The sequence below is a fragment of the Heteronotia binoei genome, chromosome 4 (genome assembly GCF_032191835.1).
Source record: "Heteronotia binoei isolate CCM8104 ecotype False Entrance Well chromosome 4, APGP_CSIRO_Hbin_v1, whole genome shotgun sequence".
NCBI lineage: Eukaryota > Metazoa > Chordata > Lepidosauria > Squamata > Gekkonidae > Heteronotia > Heteronotia binoei.
In genome coordinates, this window is record NC_083226.1 from 56,608,579 (window position 1) to 56,626,235 (window position 17,657).

At 40.6% G+C, this 17,657-nt stretch overlaps 1 protein-coding gene across 1 annotated transcript in view; it reads left to right on the forward strand.

Annotated features, from left to right (window-relative positions):
* Positions 1-17,657, forward strand: part of PTPRD (protein tyrosine phosphatase receptor type D) — a 1,753,725-nt gene that overhangs the window by 344,914 nt on the left and 1,391,154 nt on the right. The window contains exon 3 of the mRNA XM_060237318.1: positions 9,146-9,193. The gene's annotated coding sequence lies outside the window, so the exon portion shown is untranslated. The remainder of the gene's footprint in view (positions 1-9,145; positions 9,194-17,657) is intronic.

A 17,657-nucleotide genomic window follows, 5' to 3' on the forward strand; every position in this document is an offset into this window, starting at 1 on the left:
GACTGATCATAACTTAGAAGCCTTAAAATTCTTTGTGATTCAGAAAATTGGTGATAGTAGAGGTGGTGATTTACAAAGGACCATGTTACAAAAAGAGGCACGGTGGATACATCGTTTAAACACCATTGAACCCTCTGGCCTTAACCAACACAATGATTTCTCTTGTTATATATAATGTTTGGTGTTTCTTGGGTATGTTGGAGAGTGTGGTGTGGTCTCTTTTAAATGGTTAAACAACAACAGCTGTGTCCGTCCCTTTAAAAAAGCCGTGGGCTCTGGCAGCCCAAGCTGCAAATTAAGATATCAAAATGGGCGTTTGAGAAAGAACTTGGCTGGATTTTTCAGGTTGTTTTACCTACTGTATCTGTATGTTTTTGTTAAAATCACTTTGGTTTAGGGTGGTTTTTATCGGTCACTTTTGTTGTTTACAGTTGACTTACGAGGAAGCTGCAGGAGCAGCGGAACGCAATCAAATCCGGGGTTTGCGTGAAGGCTAGAATTTGTCCTTCAGAAGTCAACAAACAACGGAGGGACTCCTGTGGAACTTTATTTTTGAGTCATTGTACTCATTTTGAAAACTCTGTGACTGTGTGGGGTCCTCCTTGGAATATTGTTTTGAGACTGTTGTTTTCTATTTCTATTTATACTGTATGAATGTATGCCCACTGTTGTAGGCTGTTCATTTCATTATAATAGAACTTTATTTACACCAGTTAAGAGTATTTGTGCACAATATTTTGTATTTTTGTATTTTTGTATAACAAACCATTTATAGCATATGTCCCCACAGAAAATGAGAAATGTTGCTGTTAATCTTTTCACTTTTCTTAAAATTCCTCAGAGAATAATGCAGTTAAGATTTCATCCTGACTGAAGCATCTATCTATTCTGGCAACATAATTTTCATAGGTTCGATACCTGTTTTCACAGTGCCTATGTATAAAATACAGCAGTTCTCAAACTTTTTGAAGTGGGATCCACTTTTAAACTTACTATTCCTTTTAAGACCAATGCTGTTTCCCCCACCCAACACAAAATGCATGAATTTCACATCAGTTAATGCTTAGCAAGTTTATATTTTACTTTTTTATTTTAGTGTACATAAGCAACAGGCTGTATTGCATGGTCAGTTCACACCTGATGAGGAGACACATTCCAATTCCCAGAGCTGCCTTCCTCCATTCACTGCATTCTTTATCACAGGGCTGTCTTAACGCACAGGCCTGATAGGCACTTGCCCGTGATCCCCATGAGCATAGGGCTGCCATACTAATCTGTGTATGATGCAGTACTAATAACCAGGTATTGATAGTTTGTGAATATATGAATGGATAAGCTTTTTATTTGTGCAAGTTGAGAAAATGTTGATTGTAGTCTTGTAGACCTATACAAAGATCCTTTGTATGCTGTTTCCCCCACCCAAAACAAAATGCATGAATTTCAGATCAGCTAATGCAAAGATCCTTTGTATAGGTCAACCATTTATCGACCACGCAAAGATCCTTTGTATAGGTCAACCATTTATCGACCATTTACATTTTTATTCCTGTGAGTAGTTGTCATAGGGGCCCAGTACACTGCTTTGCCCTGGGCCCATAATTCTGTTAAGACGTCCCTGCTTTATCCTCCTCCTAGCATCACAACTCAACTGCAAGACAGTCACAACTCCTTAGTGTGAAAAACTTTGGCCTATGAAATGTCTTTCCAATGCTGCTCATTTTAGCTTCTTGACTTTTTTTTTGCATGTGAAAAGCTGCAGATACTGAATTTCTTTTGGTAACACAGGTTTTTAATGGCATACGGCTTCTGGCAAGAAAAAGGTGGCAAAACCATAAGACATCTGTAAGCATAGCAATAGTCACAGTCAGGAGTCATTTTATAGAAAAATAGGTGGTAGAACTCATCCAGGGATTGTTATGCAGCTGCACATACTATTCAATGGACAAGGAGGTGGAACTCTCAGAAGGAGGAAGAGGAACTCTCAGAAAGGTTCAGGAGCTGTGCTTCTGTGAGCTCCCACTGAATCTGAGGCCTGGTGACAGTGTGGGTATCCAGACTAAGATAAGAATTGCTGCTGAAACAGACACTTTGGATAACTGGTTTCCACACACCCATCTACATATGTCCTGTATTTATGATTAGAATGCAGAACAGCAAAACAAAAACCCTTTGGTCTCAGTAAAGACAAAATCCCTTGTTTTCATAGTCAAATATGCACCCCCCTTGCCCAGATGGTCCAGAAATATAGGCTGGGTTGTCACCAGTATCCTGATGACACCCAGCTTTATCTGTTTATTGATAGCTGTTCGGACTCTGCCCCTGATGAACTGAGTGAGGCATTACAAGCCGTAGCTGATTGTTGCATCAGAGCCAACTGAAGTTAAATCCATCAAAGATGGAAATCCTATGTCTGGGTCAGGGCAGGGGGGCAGGAAGTGGGATTAGGCTCCCAGCATTTGATGGAACTCAATTAGTCCTATCGACAGAGGTGAAGAACTTGGGATTACTCCTGGATGCCTCTTTATCTACAGAGGCCCAGGTTGCTGCCACTGCAAGGGTCTCCTTTTTCCATCTGAGGTAGCCCCAGCAGTTGGTCTCCTACCTCGTCTCCCATGATCTAGCAACAGTGATTCATGCAACGGTCACCTCCAGATTGGATTATTGTAACTCTCTCTATGTGGGGCTACCCTTGGTCCTGCTCTGGAAACTCCAGCAGGTGCAGAATCCAGCAGCCCAGTTGTTGGCATCGAGGTCTATCTGGATGTGGATGCATCCGCTGCTGTGCGAACTGCACTGGCTACCCACTAAGTACCGGATCCATTTCAAAGTGTTGGTCCTTACCTTTAAGGCCCTTTATGTCCTGGGGTCTGCATATCTTTGGGACTGCCTCTCCCCATAGGAGCGCCCCCCCCACACACACACTGTAGTCAGCTACACAACATCTTCTTGTGATCCCTGGGCCTAAGGACGCCTGTCTGACTTTGACAAGGGCCAGGGCCTCTTCAGTCCGGGCCCCTACCTGGTAGAATGATCTCCTGTTGGAGATTCGGGCCCTGTGGGACCTATCCAAGTTCCACAGGGCCTATAAGATGGAGCTCTTCCACCAGACTTTTACTTAATCCAGTGGGCGTCCTATGAAGTCATCGATCCCCCAGCACACAGCACCCTACCATCAAGATGCTCAAGCTGTGTTCCAGCGTACACAATTGTGTGGTTTGTTGTACTGATTACTGCTCTTGAATCTGATTGCCATTTCTGTGGTGGTGATGTTTTTGAAGTGATTCATTTTAATTTTGTTTTAATGTTGTAAGCTGCCATGAGCCCACTTGCGGGATAGGGTGGGGTATAAATTGAAAAATTAAATTAGATTAAATACCAGTGCATATGAATATCATACTATTTTAAGGACTTTGTTGGAGTTCTTTTTGTAATAATGTACACTTCATGTTTATATTATGTCATAGCAAGTAAAAACATAAGCTTTTTAATTATCTTTCTTGCTATTGTAGTACGTTCTACATTTTAACAGAAGTCCTGACATATTTATAATTCTAGAGAAAATCATAAAAAAAAAATCACATAACCTTTAACATATAGACTGTATGTGGTAATATACTACTGGATACAGATCATTAACTTCACTGCATTGGGAGTATTTTCTGGGGCAAACATGCCCAAGCTCCAGCACCACTGGAAGCAGCTTGAAGAAGTCTGAAATTGGCAGCTGAGTATATGGAACAGCAATTAAGGATGAACTTCCTCTTTTTGGGGGGGTGAGGGGAGGATGTGTTGCCAGCAATCAAGTTGTTAAAGGGAACTGTTCTCACAGTATGAATGAATTGCACCTGATGTTTACACATATTTCACTGAGTCAGATAAAGCAAGTTTCTAAATATGGGGGTATCACAGGGGACTACCTTTACCTTTTTATAAAATATCTAGACAAGTATCTGCATTTTGACACCTAAAGTGGTGTTATAGAGTGACCACTGACAGCACATTCGGCATTTCTTCCACATTTGAGGAATGCATAGGAAAGTAACCCCCCCCCCCCCAATAAAAGTAGTAAAAATTGGGATGGAGATCAGGGTCTGAACATGCCTTATTACTCAGGCATCTGGTTGCTAGGGCTATTACTTAAGGGGTATTATTTACTATAATACAGTTTTCAGGTGTTTTAATTGTTGTTTCAAAATGCATGACAAACTGACTTTCAAATAAGAGGTTTGTTTTTTCTTTACTCACTGATATACCTCTGGAAACAGAAGAAATGTTTCCTCTTATAACCAAGCAAACAGCAAGAACTCAGGAGGGATACATCAGGTTGTGTCATAAAGTTGACATATCTTGTCACTTTTTAGTGCTCCTTAGAAATGATTGCTGTCTCACTTTGCACCTGTAGTTTTGGTGTTTTTCCCCTCATAGTACTGTAGAGATCGCTTGTTTCAGTTATCTGTTTACCTAGGGTCTTTTTAAGACTCTCCCTCACCAACAAAAACATACATTTTTATTGCCTCTGGAACAACATTACTCTGTACAAAGAATATATCTTCATTTGTGTTATGACTGGTTGTATTTGTGTCCCTCCTCCGCAGTGTGATGCAAAGGTGGTCTGAGCCATCCAGGTTACTTTACTGAATTACTCCTAGAATAATTCATTCCTACTTCCAGTATAATGGGAGTGGTGTGTGGGTTAATCTCTAGGGGATTAATGTGTAGCATGAAAGTTCACTATTATTTTTAAAGCAGTTACCTAGCTATATGCTTTTATTAAAACCAAGATAGACCCTGCCTTCATGCTTACAATTTTAAATGGCAGTGTATGAAAGAGAAGGATATTGTAAAGAGAAAATAAATGGAGAAGAGGGCGGCAATCTAGGTAAGTGAAAAGGTGAGTTTCAAGGAGACATTTAAACAAGGACATGGAAAGGAACAAGCCATTAGAACATCAACATGCATCTTGGACTTTTAATGACTATATAATAGAAATGATTTTATTGTATATTTTATTATTTATTTGTTTTAATACTTTATGTTGTTTTTATTTGTTGTTAGCCACCCTGAGCCCATCAGGGGAGGGCGGGATATAAATTTGATTAAACAAATAAATAAATTTTATCAAGGGGCAGAGAGTTCCAGCAGAAGGGATCTGCAAGAGAGACCTGGCAAGGAATGGAAGAGTAGTTCTGGATTTCAGAAGGAGAAGCAGTAGTAGAATAAAGAGAGAATTTAGAGGTTAAGGGAGCATTGAAAAAAAAAAGAACTGAGAGGAGCAAGGAAATGAACACAAAGAAGATCCAAGAGGAAACAAAAAAGATAAATGAAGCTTAATGTCAAACAATTTAAAGATTCTATAACAATGAAATGCCTAGGGTCTATAATCAACAGAAGTGTTTAAATCATATGAAGTATCACTACTCTTTCCTGGCTAGACATCACCGTAGAGCATATGTTTTAGTTAATTGTTTTAATTCAGGCTTTTAAGGTTAATTTAATGTTTAATTTAATGTTTCCAATGTAACTGTTTTATTGTTGGTGCACCATTGGGCACCGTATTGTTAGCCGCCCTGAGCCTGCTTCGGCAGGGGAGGGCGGGGTACAAATAAAAATTTATTATTATTATTATTATTATTGTTTCCCATTTGCAGGGTCGGGACCCAGTACTGGGCCATGGAAGCCTCACTACCGGGTCACAAGAAAAGCCAAAGCTAGCCCCGCTCCCAGCAAAGCATGACCTATGCTCTGCTTCCTTCCTTCCACCATTTCTCTGTTGTGCAGAGAAAAGCTAGCCTTGAAGACTGACACAGGCTGCAAAGCCTGAGCTCCATTTGGCTTCCTTCTTTCCCTTGTCTCTGTGTTGTGCAGAGAAAAGCTAGCCTTGAAGACTGGCACAGGCTGCAAAGTCTAAGGTCTGTTTGGCTTCTTTCCTTCCCCTGTCTCTGTGTTGTGCAGAGAGGAGCTGGGCTGCCTCTCCTTCCTTCTCCCCCCCTCCTAGTGTTTGAGAGAAAAGCTGGTGTCCGCTGGCACTTTAGACCCATGAAGTGTTCTTTAAGGTATGAGCTTTCATGTGCCTTGCAGTATGTTCTTTTGGGAAGATCTCCCAGGAGGCCTGGGCGGCAGAGAAGGAGTGTGTGTTTTTTTCAGCTGGGGGGCGGGGCGGGGAGTGGGCATTCTAGTAGCTATTTATTTTACCAAACGACCCCTGGGCAGAATTGTTGCTGGCTGTGGTAATCTGATGGTGAGTAAGGCTTTTTTCCCCTTTGTCCCCCCTTCTTTCTTTTTCTGTCTGCAAGAGATGCTCTGTCTGTATTCTTGGTGCTGGGGGTGGGGGGAAGCAATAGTGGGAGGGCTTCTAATGCCCTGGCCCAATGGTGGACATTCTGGTACTTTTTGGGCATTGTATGAGAGAATTTTGGACTGGATGGTCCACTGGTCTGATCCAACATGGCTTCTCTTATGTTCCTATGTTCTTTCTTTCCGTGTCTTTTTCCCCCCTTTCCTTCCATCATACTGTTGTTGCAGACATAGGAGCTCTGTCAATGAAAAATTGGAACCCCCAGTTGTAGCCAGCTGGCCTTTCTATGAGATTTCTGTGTGAGTGAGTGAGAGTTAAAGGTGTGGGGCAGGAAGAGATTATTGGAGATTACGGCTGTATATCTCAACAGCACTGGAAGTGATGGTACTATGAACTCGGCACCATTTTACTGGTCCTGCTTTTAACAGCCGTCTGACACCAAAATTAAACTCCTCCTGTAGATATTAAAAAGGATGAAAGAAGTTCACTGGCTAAATATCTGCACAACAGGTTGCTTTTAAAGGCATGGAAAACACAGCCAGTAAAAAGCTGCAAGCCCCTCATAAATATCCTTTTTGGGATAACTGCAGAAAAACTTGTATGAACTTTATATAACTTGAAATTAATTCATTAATTGCAGTACAATTCTCTGCTACCTTTCTCAGCAATTTCCTAGTGTTTCAGTCAAAGAAACGTATGAAAAATAGCTGTCAAAAGATTTTCTTGAAACCAAGCAAGCTTGGTTGTAGCTTGAGGCAGGGTTCCAGTAGTAGCAGCTGAAGGAAGGGCCTACTAAATGTGTCAGCATATTTTGAGATACAGCAGCTGCCAGAGCCCAGTGTGGGTGGTACACAGCACTGGCATTTCTGATGGCAATGGCAACAGCACTTCCAACTGCATACACTGGCCAGTGCTGTTGAGGAAGGAGTGTGTAGTGGTGCAGGCAATTGAACATGGGCATTAGAAGTGCTTGCAAGCTGGAGAAGAACACACAAACAGATTGATGCATGCAGGTGTGAGGGTGGAAAGAGAGGACCCTGGGAATGTATGAAAAAGTTGCAGACCACCCACTTTCTATCCCCATTTTGGCTCATCATGAGTTTCAGAGATTTTTCTGAAGTTACTTTAGAAGAAGAGGCAGGTTTGGTGCCCTGAAAGTGACATCACAGGAAAAGGTGGAGTTTTGGTTTTGGTGGAGTTTTGGTTCAGTGTGCCCTGTAAGTGACATCACTTGGCCCTTGACCTGGAAGTGACACCACAGGAAATGACATAATTCCTGTCTCCCAGCTCCACCCCCAAAGTCCTGCCTCCACCCCCGAAGTGGGCCACGAAGGAGAAGCGTAAAAATAACCAGGCTATAGGAAAGAAAAGTTTGGGAAACCCTGCCCTAGGGTATTGTGTTCAGTTCGGGGCACCCCATTTTAAGAAGGATATAGAGAAGCTGGAATGTGTCCAGAGGAGGGTGATGGATGGTGAGGGTCTGGAGACCAAGTCCTATGAGGAAAGGTTGAAAGACCTGGGTATGTTTAGCCCAAAGAGGAAATGACTGAGAATTGATATGATCACCATCTTCAAGTACCTGAAGGGTTGTCATATAGAAGATGGTGTAGAGTTGTTTTCTGAGGCCTCAGAAGGAAGGTCAGACAAGAACCAATCGGGTGAAATTAAATCAAAAGAGTTTTTGGCTAAACATTAGGAAGGACTTCCTAGCAGTTAAAGCAGTACCTCAGTGGAACAGGCTTCCTGAGAAAGTGGTAGGCTCTCCTTCTTTAGAGGTTTTTAAAGATAGGCTAGATAGCCCTCTGACAGCACTGCTGATTCTTGAAATCAATATGCTTAAAGTTTTATTTTGTTTTATATTAACCTGGAGTCCTATGATTTAAAATATAAGAATCTTCATGGCCATATAGTCCAACGAAGAAGCCTTAGAGCTTGGGCACAGTTCAGTATGGAATGTTAAAGAGTTTGGAATTAAATTCCTGATGGCAGCATTACATAAGTTAAGGGGGAAGTCATGACAATTATATTGAAAATGCTTTCATAATTGCTTGCCAAGCCACAACTGTGCTATCATTTACTGATCTGAATCCCCCATTCCTGCAATTCCCCAGTTAGAAAAGATAATTTAGGAGAGAGATTTATGTAGCTAGAGTTCTGCTGGATTACATATAGAACTTGTAAAATTATTTCAGTACATATCTGTAAAACAAATTAGGCATTCCAGACAATTATGAAAAGAAACACATGTAACCAGGTAACTAATACCAACAGAATTTCAAAATATGCATGATTAGGTTTTATAAAGCCCTAAATATAATGATTTGTCTACAGCAAGCCATACCATTCAGTTGTTTTAAAACAGCTCCCGAATTTCAGATCTCCTGGAGACTGTTTATACAGTCACACAAAAAAGAAGCAAAATCCAGGCAATTTCTCAGGTGTGACAGTTTTCTTCAAGGAATCAAAAAGCATCCTATAACAAAAGTTAATGTCAAAACAAGACAATATTTTGTGCTGCCCTAGTATACATACTGTACTTCAATGAGACTCATGTTAGAAAAAGTATAATGGAGTGAATAATATGTCTGCCCAAAGAGAAGAGAACTGGACTAGAGTGCCTTGTAAGAAACAGAGTAAGAATGATTACCTCAATTTTAAGACAATTATATTGTTTCCTAACAATCTGTCATATTTCAAGTATTCTGTTAAGAAGTTTAATTTCACTTATGTTTCTACAATGTTAGACCTATTAACTGCCCTAGTACTGATCCATAATGTGCTTACTGGCATTATTTCCTATTCCTTAATATTTTAATAACTGAAGAATTCTACTTTGATTTTTTTCCCTAGGTCTCAGGGTGGAGAATTTGGGATTAAATTAAAATCTACACACTCAGGGTAAGAAGCTTTTTTTTTTTTAGTACCAATGTGGTTAATCACTTGAGAAATTATATTCCAGTTGAGAGGTATGTTGCACTGAAATTTATAAAAGTCACAGTTTGATTGTCTCAACATCTCTTGAGATGACTGGAGTAACAAAGAGCATTTGTGGACAAGTGATTCTGTGATTGCTGTTTTAAGAAAATTCTGTATCTAGAATTGTTTCACAAGTTAGTCTTGTTAGTCTTTCTTGTTAGTCTTTCACAAGTTAGCCTTTTCTGTTGGATATATTTATTGTAATCTGGATTGATATTACACTAATATTAACAGAACATAGGCATGATCCAGAGAAAGGCATGAATAACTGTGGGTGATGAAAGAAGTTTTAGAACTCTTTAAAAGAGCACCTTCTGACTAGAAGTGTACACAAAAAAAGGGATTTTCAAATTCAGATTGGACCCCAAAAAATTTCCCAAATAATTCCACAAAAACCCAAATTCCTATACTAGGATGGTGTTTGGATTTGCTGGACCATTATAGTCAATGGGGAATCTATCTGGAGGTAACCAGGAGTCTGGGGGGTAGAAGCACCAAAACTTCCGTATAGCTTCTGATGCCTTTCCTCAAAAGGTCTCCCAAGTTTCAAAAAGATTGGGCCAGGGGATCCAATTATATAGCATCGCTAAGAAGGTGCCACCATCCTCCATTGTTTCCAGTGGTGTGGTGGTGTCAAACCAGAGAATCTCTTGAGTGGAACCTGTGGGAGATTTTTCCAAGCCCAGCAGAACTAGTGCAGGTACAGAGTGCCCAGCAGAACCAGTGCTACTGTGATAATGCCAGCTCAACAAATCCAAGCAAGGGGGAGGGGAGTGCAAACCCAACAAAGGCATATATATATTACACTTACACTTCTACTGCTCAGCACTCTATACATGCACCGGCTATGCTGGGTTCTGAACCATTGCTTGGGTTTGTTGAGCTGTCATTGCCACAGTGTCACTGGTTCTGCAAAATGCCCCTTACTACTGCAGAGTCCCTGCTTTTTTGCTGTTTTCCCTCTATTAGTAATAATAAAAGATGAGGACATCTTTTTGGGGGGAGTGGGGGGCTAGTTCAATCTTTTTGAAACTAGGGGAGTCTTTTGAATAGAGACACCAGAAGCTTTGTTGAAAATTTGGTGCCTCTACCTCAAAAACAGACCCCTGAATACCCCCCCCATTATAGATAGATTCCCCATTATAGCCTATGAGGTTAATTGACAATAATGGTCCCCATAGGTTAAAATGGAACCTAAGGGATTTAAAGTTGTCGCAGTCCCTTTTTATGCATTTGTGAAGCTGCAGCTTCACCTGGAACAACATTTAAAGGGAGTGCACTCTCTTTAAACACCATTTAGCTATGGCTATCCTGTTTTCCCAGATTTTTTTTGGGGGGTGGGGGTGGGGAGCTGAAAGAATAGCTGATAAATACTGATAAGGTATTTTCCAGCTATTTTTTTTTCCAGCTTGGACAGAACTGAATACACACCTGTGCTTCTGAGCACAAGAAATATCTGTTAAACTTAAAAGAGTTTCAATAGTAGTTAATGTTATGGTATGCTGATCTACTGCCCAAAAAGAAAAAGAAATTGAGACTCGATGGGCATGTGCAGTCCCCTTTTGAAGCCTAAATTATGCTCTGGGCTGTGATTATAGACCCATGGTGTTGGAACTGTGATGACTGTAACAGTTAACTGAGACAGAATGGTCTGTAAAAATGGCAGTGGCCCTGCTGGCAGCGACACAAATTGTAAACATAGGAAGAGACTCCATTGATGAAAATCAATAGGAGTTACCAGAAGTAGAAAATATAACATGTTGTATCACCTGTCAAGCTTTATCAAATGATTTCTACTGCAAACGTTTACAGTGCAATCCTCAGCAGAGTTATACCCTTCTAAGACCGTTGACTTCAGTGGCTTAAGAAGAGTGACACTGTTAAAGAATGCACTGCAAATGTTATAGCTTTAGGAGCAGAGGTGGGTGCCTGTTTCAATGAAAACAGAAGTTATTGGTATCATACTGGGACTGCAACTGTTTTATATAGTGTATTCTAATACATATATATATGGAACAATGACATGTAGCATTATTTTATATATTTTTACACACCAATAACCTGATAAATTCAACGTTATTTACCTTGTGATTGTCTATAGGATTACAGCCTTCGGTTCTATTAATTGGTTGTTGTACTTATATAGTCAATCAGGTAACTATTTGGAGTACAGTATTTTCAGAACACTGAGACTGTGCCATAGGATTATGGGTAATAAACTCAAGTGCTTGTTTATATAAAGAGATGCTCTAGTTGGCATTCCACTGAGATAACGCTCATAAGGTAGCATCATTTGTATTACCCAAATTAGCTGTCATGCACAGCACATTTGGGTAGGCAAGAAACCCCCTAAAGAGGTGGGGGGGGGAAACCCAGCCTGTGAGAACCAACCTGTCAGCTTTGTTTTGTGGTTTTATATATTGTGTGGGAAAAGCAGAATCAAATATATTTCTGAAAACATGAAGCTACATCTTTCCTCTGTACAATGCAACAGTCTTATACTGTACAGTAGTTGTATCACATAACTTTTGTTGAAAAATAACACAAGAATTGTTGGTTTTTTTCCCCATAAGTGTAAGATTAATATAGGAAAATATTTTATTTACCCCAGTAAAGCTGAATCAACAAATACTGTTTCTATTTAAATGCTTTATTTTTACTTATCAGAATGGAGTCTTAAGGCTGCATTCAGACATCATGATAAGTCAAGGTCTGATCAAACATTTGTTAATAGTAATTACTGAATCCAACTAGCTATAATCTGTTGGTTGGCACCAAATGAGAATATCAGACTGAGGCTTGTGGCAGTTTTCTAACCACAGCTTGCATTAATAGTGGTTTGCTACAATGCCTGAATGCAGTTGTTGAGTAGCACTGTCCCTTGCAACTGCCTGACCACGGAAATCGCAGTACAGAGAGGATGTTTTCCCTACTAGAAGGAAGAGCTAACAAACACGGGTTTGTATCACCCAGGATTTATTACAGGCAAATTAATCAAGTTTGCATCATAAACCATGGCTTAAATAAATAGTGGTTTATTGTGACATCTGAATCCTTTCTTACTGTTAGATTACTGCAGTGTTAAGACCACTGTTCAGTTACTGAATTCTGTCTGTTAGATTGCTGTAGGAGTTCCTTTGCCCTTCAGCCAGATGGTGCCTGGTTTACACCTTCTGGCAGAGGCTGTACCACCTGCTAGGGAAGAGGGGAATGTGAGAAGGATCCCTAAAGTTTTATGGCACCTTGGCCTCTGTTGGAGAGCTGGATTGATGAACTTGTACTTTGCATTAATTCATATATCAAGGCAAATCAGTTAATAAACTGATCAACAGTGAGAGTCTTTATAACATAGTGAAGTCTGATTATACTTGGGAAGAAGAAAAGTGGTTCCTTATAAAATACATTCTGCACAGGATTTGGGGTGGATGGGTGTATGCTGGCCTCAACCATACCTGGGGAACTGAAATAAAAACGTGTCCTTATGTTTTGCTGGTTTTGTTGACTAATGCTTCCAAATTCTTTTTATACCACAAGAAGTTGTTATATCCTAGTGACAACTACTGGGCTATGCAGTTAGCAGGTGATGAAAAAGAAATCCTGCTTTTTACAGCAAGATGAACTCAACATTCTGCAGTTTCATTATATTAATGTTCAGAGTTCTCTTTATAATAAAATGGTACATGGAATGATTGCATTAGGCTAATCCCTAGATTATAGGATAGGGTTGAAGTAAAAAGGTTTCAAAACCTTAGTTTTATGTAGTCTAGCAAGGAAAAAATGTTTTAATGGAACAAAAGTAATTGAATTATATAAAGTTTAAAGGGAAGTACTTGATAATGTCAGAAAGATTAGCTTCTTCTAGCACAGCATAAATGATGAGTCTATGAAGCTGAAGACAATTTCAGAAATTCAGTCTGAAATGGTGTCAGCTAGTTCTTTGTTTGACCTGGCAAAAATGTAGGAAAGTCTTCTATGCCTAAAGCAAATCTGAATTATAGAATAACAGCACTTTCTGCCTTGTGTAGGAAACTGGAAAAGGTTTTGACATGCCCCTCTTAGATAAATATTGGAAAAGTTATGTTGCTGAATTTGATGGCTATCATTATGTGCCTCATGCATTTTGACCAGAAGGCGGGAGAAACAGGAGCTAGTAGTTAAGGCAGCTATGCCTCTCACATCCAGGCCTTTTGATTGGTATCTCTTTGCCTTCCCATCCCAAAGAAGGGCTAGGTGGAATTCCATGACCCATTTAGAAGCTGTTATGGAAATTCAGGAGAGGGTTGCATCAGATTGTTTTGGATAGGACCCTTTTTTCACCTCCTCTGTTTTTATTTGGTAAGGCCCTTACTAGGTTGGCAGGAATAATGAAGGATGCTATAATATAGGTAGGGAATCTGACAAATATGCTGAAAGATGTAAGGATAGAGAGAGATCACCCTAGTCAGCTTCTGGTGAGGATACTGTGCTATGGAGCAGATGGTCTCTGAACCTACCAGGGGTGGGGCGATCCTGGATTTGGTGCTAAGTAATGCCCAAGACTTGGTGAGAGATGTAAAAGTGATCACACCACTTGGGAGCAGTGACCATAACGTTATTGATTTCACCGTTTGTATAAATAGAGAGTTGCCCCAAAAGACCAGCACAACCACATTTAACTTTAAAAGGGGTAAATTCTCTGAGATGAGGAGGCATGTGAAGAGGAAACTGAAAGGAAAGGTAAATATAGTCAAAACCCTTGCAGAAGCTTGGAGGCTATTTAAAACTACAATCCTAGAAGCTCAGATACAATATATACTGCAAGTTAGGAAAGGCACAAAAAGGTATAAGAAGAGGCCTGCATGGTTAACAAACAAAGTAATGGAAACTGTAAAAGATAAGAAGGACTCTTTTAAGTGGTGGAAAGCTAGTTCAAATGAGATTAATAAAAGGGAACACAGGATGTGGCAAATCAAATGCAAGACTGTGATCAGGCAGGCAAAAAGGGACTATGAGGAGCATATTGCAAAAAACATAAAGACCAACAATAAAAATTTCTTCAAATAAATTAGAAGCAGGAAACCAGCCTGGGAGGCAGTGGGGTCCTTGGATGACCAAGGGGTCAAAGGATTACTGAAGGAGGATAGGGAAATGGCTGAGAAGCTGAATGCATTTTTTGCCTCCGTCTTCACTGTGGAAGATGAGAAGTGTTTGCTTGCTCTAGAACCACTTATATTGGAAGGGGTGTTGAAAGACCTGAGTCAGATTGAGGTGACAAGAGAGGAGGTCCTACAACTGATAGACAAATTAAAAACTAATATGACATACATCCAAGAGCTCTGAAAGAACTCAATGTTGAACTTGTGGATCTTCTGATGAAAAAATTTGTAATCTTTCATTGAAATCTGCCTCCGTTCCTGAGGACTGGAAGGTAGCAAATGTCACCCCCATCTTTAAAAAGGGTTCCATAGGAGATCTGGGCTACTACAGGCCAGCCAGTCTGACTTCAATATCGGGAAAGTTAGTAGAAACCATTATCAAGGACAGAATGAGTAGGCATATTGATGAACATGAATTATTGAGGAAGACTCAGCATGGGTTCTGTAAGGAAAGATCTTGCCTCACTAACCTGTTACATTTCTTTAAGGGGGTGAACAAACATGTGGACAAAGGAGACCCGATAGATATTGTTTACCTTGACTTCCAGAAAGCTTTTGGTAAAGTTCCTCATCAAAGGCTCCTTAGTAAGCTCGAGAGTCATGGAGTAAAAGGACAGGTCCTCTTGTGGATCAAAAACTGGCTAATTAATAGGATGCAGAGTATAAATGGGGAGTCTTCACTGTGGAGGACGGTAAGCAGTGGAGTGCCACAGGGCTCAGTACTGGGTCCCATGCTCTTTAACTTGTTCATAAATGATTTGGAGTTGAGAGTAAGCCGTGAAGTGGCCAAGTTTGCAGATGACACTAAATTGTTCAGGGTGGTGAGAACTAGAGAGGATTGTGAGGAACTCCAAAGGGATCTGTTGAGGCTGGGTGAGTGGGTGTCAACGTGGCAGATGATGTTCAATGTGGCCAAGTGCAAAGTAATGCACATTGGGGCCAAGAATCCCAGCTACAAATACCAGTTGATGGGGTGTGAACTGGCAGAGACTGACCAAGAGAGAGATCTTGGGGTCGTGGTAGATAACTCACTGAAAATGTCAAGACACTGTGCGATTGCAAAAAAAAAGGCCAACACCATGCTGGGAATTATTAGGAAGGGAATTGCAAACAAATCAGCCAGTAGCATAATGCCCCTGTATAAATCGATGGTGCGGTCTCCTTTGGCATACTGTGTGCAATTCTGGTCACGTCAAAAAGGATATTATAGCATTGGAAAAAGTGCAGAAAAGGACAACTAGAATGATTAAAGGTTTGGAACACTTTCCCTATGAAGAAAGGTTAAAACACTTGGGGCTCTTTAGCTTGGAAAAACGTTGACTGCGGGGTGACATGATAGACGTTTACAAGATTATGCATGGGATGGAGAAGGTAGAGAAAGAAGTACTTTCCCTTTCTCACAATACAAGAACTTGTGGGCATTCGATGAAATTGCTGAACAGTCGGGTTAGAACAGATAAAAAGAGGTACTTTTTCACCCAAAGGGTGATTAACATGTGGAATTCACTGCCACAGGAGGTGGTAGCAGCTACAAGAATAGCCAGCTTCAAGAGGAGGTTAAATAAAAATATGGAGCAGAGGTCCATCAGTGGCTATTAGCCACAGTGTGCATATATGTGTGTGTGTATAAATTTTGGCCACTGTGTGACACAGAGTATTGGACTGGATGGACCATTGGCCTGATCCAACATGGCTTCTCTTATGTTCTTATATTCCTTTGACATCGGCAGTATCAGCTTCTATATGAGATGGTAGGAGATGATTTGGTTTGGCCCCTCTCAGCATAGGTTAATAAAAGATGAGGTGCAGCATCATTAGCTGCACATAATTTTGAGTCAAGATGTGCATGTGCATAAAACTTTCAAAGGAAAAGTAGGATATATCTTAAGCAGGACTTTTTTTGTAGCAGTAACTCTTTTGCATATTAGGCCACACACAGCTGATGCATCCAATCCTCCTCGAGCTTACAGTAGATCTGTAATAACATGTAAGTTCTTGGAGAATTGACTACATCAGGGTGTATGGTCTAATATGCAAAGGAGCTCCTGCTACAAAAAAAAGCTCTCTTAATAGGTATAATAATAACATACTACAGTCTTTAATTCACTTCTAGATTAACCTATGCTATGCTATTCCATTGTATTGCTCTAAAGTTCATGGGCAAACTAGTAATATACCAAGTCTAATCATAATTCTTGGCATTAGTAATTTGGTGTTTTATATATGAACAATATCAGAACTAGGAGGGAGGGCCAATATTTGTTTTTTGAATATTTAATTCAGTTATGCTCTGTCTCTGTCTCCAATGGGGACCCAAAGTGGTTTACATCATTCTCCTCTCCTACAGTTTATCTTCCCAATAACACTGCGAGGTAGATTAGGCTGAAAGAGTGTGGATGGCTCAAGGTCACTCAGTGAGCTTCAATGGTATGAGCAGGGATTTGAACCCAGCTCTCCCTGATTTTAGTCCAACACTCTTTGCCACTATATCCCATTGTCTCTGGTGGTATATCAAATTTTGGCAACACAAAAAGAAACCCAAAAAGGCTTTACTTGCTGATGGAAGGCACCATTAGAGGGAGATTTTCTGTAGGAAGGGCGTACCAAAGTTTTAGTACCATGGCTGAGAAAGCTCTTTGTTGGCTTGCCACCTGTTTAACCTCAAATGGTAAGGCAACCAAAGCAGGACTTCTGAGGATGACCAGAGTGATCAGGTAGGTTTGTATGGCAAAGGGCAGTCTTTAAGGTTTGCTGGTCCCAGGCCATTCAGAACTTTAAAGGTCAATACCAGGATGTTGAACTGAGTCCGGAAGCAAACTGGAAGCCAATGTAGATGGGACAACTGGAGTGATATGGTTCCTAGGGCCTTCAAGGGCAGTCATATGTAATTTAAGCTGGAGGTTAGCATGGTGTGTACCACATCTTTGCTGTCCAGGAATGGCCACAGCTGGTTTACCACCAAAGCTTGTGAAAGGCATTTCTGGACTCTGCTGCCTCCTGTTTATCCACCAGGAGGACTGGGTCCAAGAGCACCCTCAAGCTGTGAGCCTTTTTTATGGCAAGTGTAATCCTGTCCAGAACAGGTGATTACCTTTCTTTGGTTAGACCTTCCCCTCACCAGTAGCACCACAGTTTTGTCAGGATTAAGTCTGAGATGGCTAGCACTTATAAGGAAATGCCCCTAATTTCCAGAACATCGTAGTCACCCATCTGGTTGCCAGAGTGCCTGGAGACAGAGCTCTCACACATCT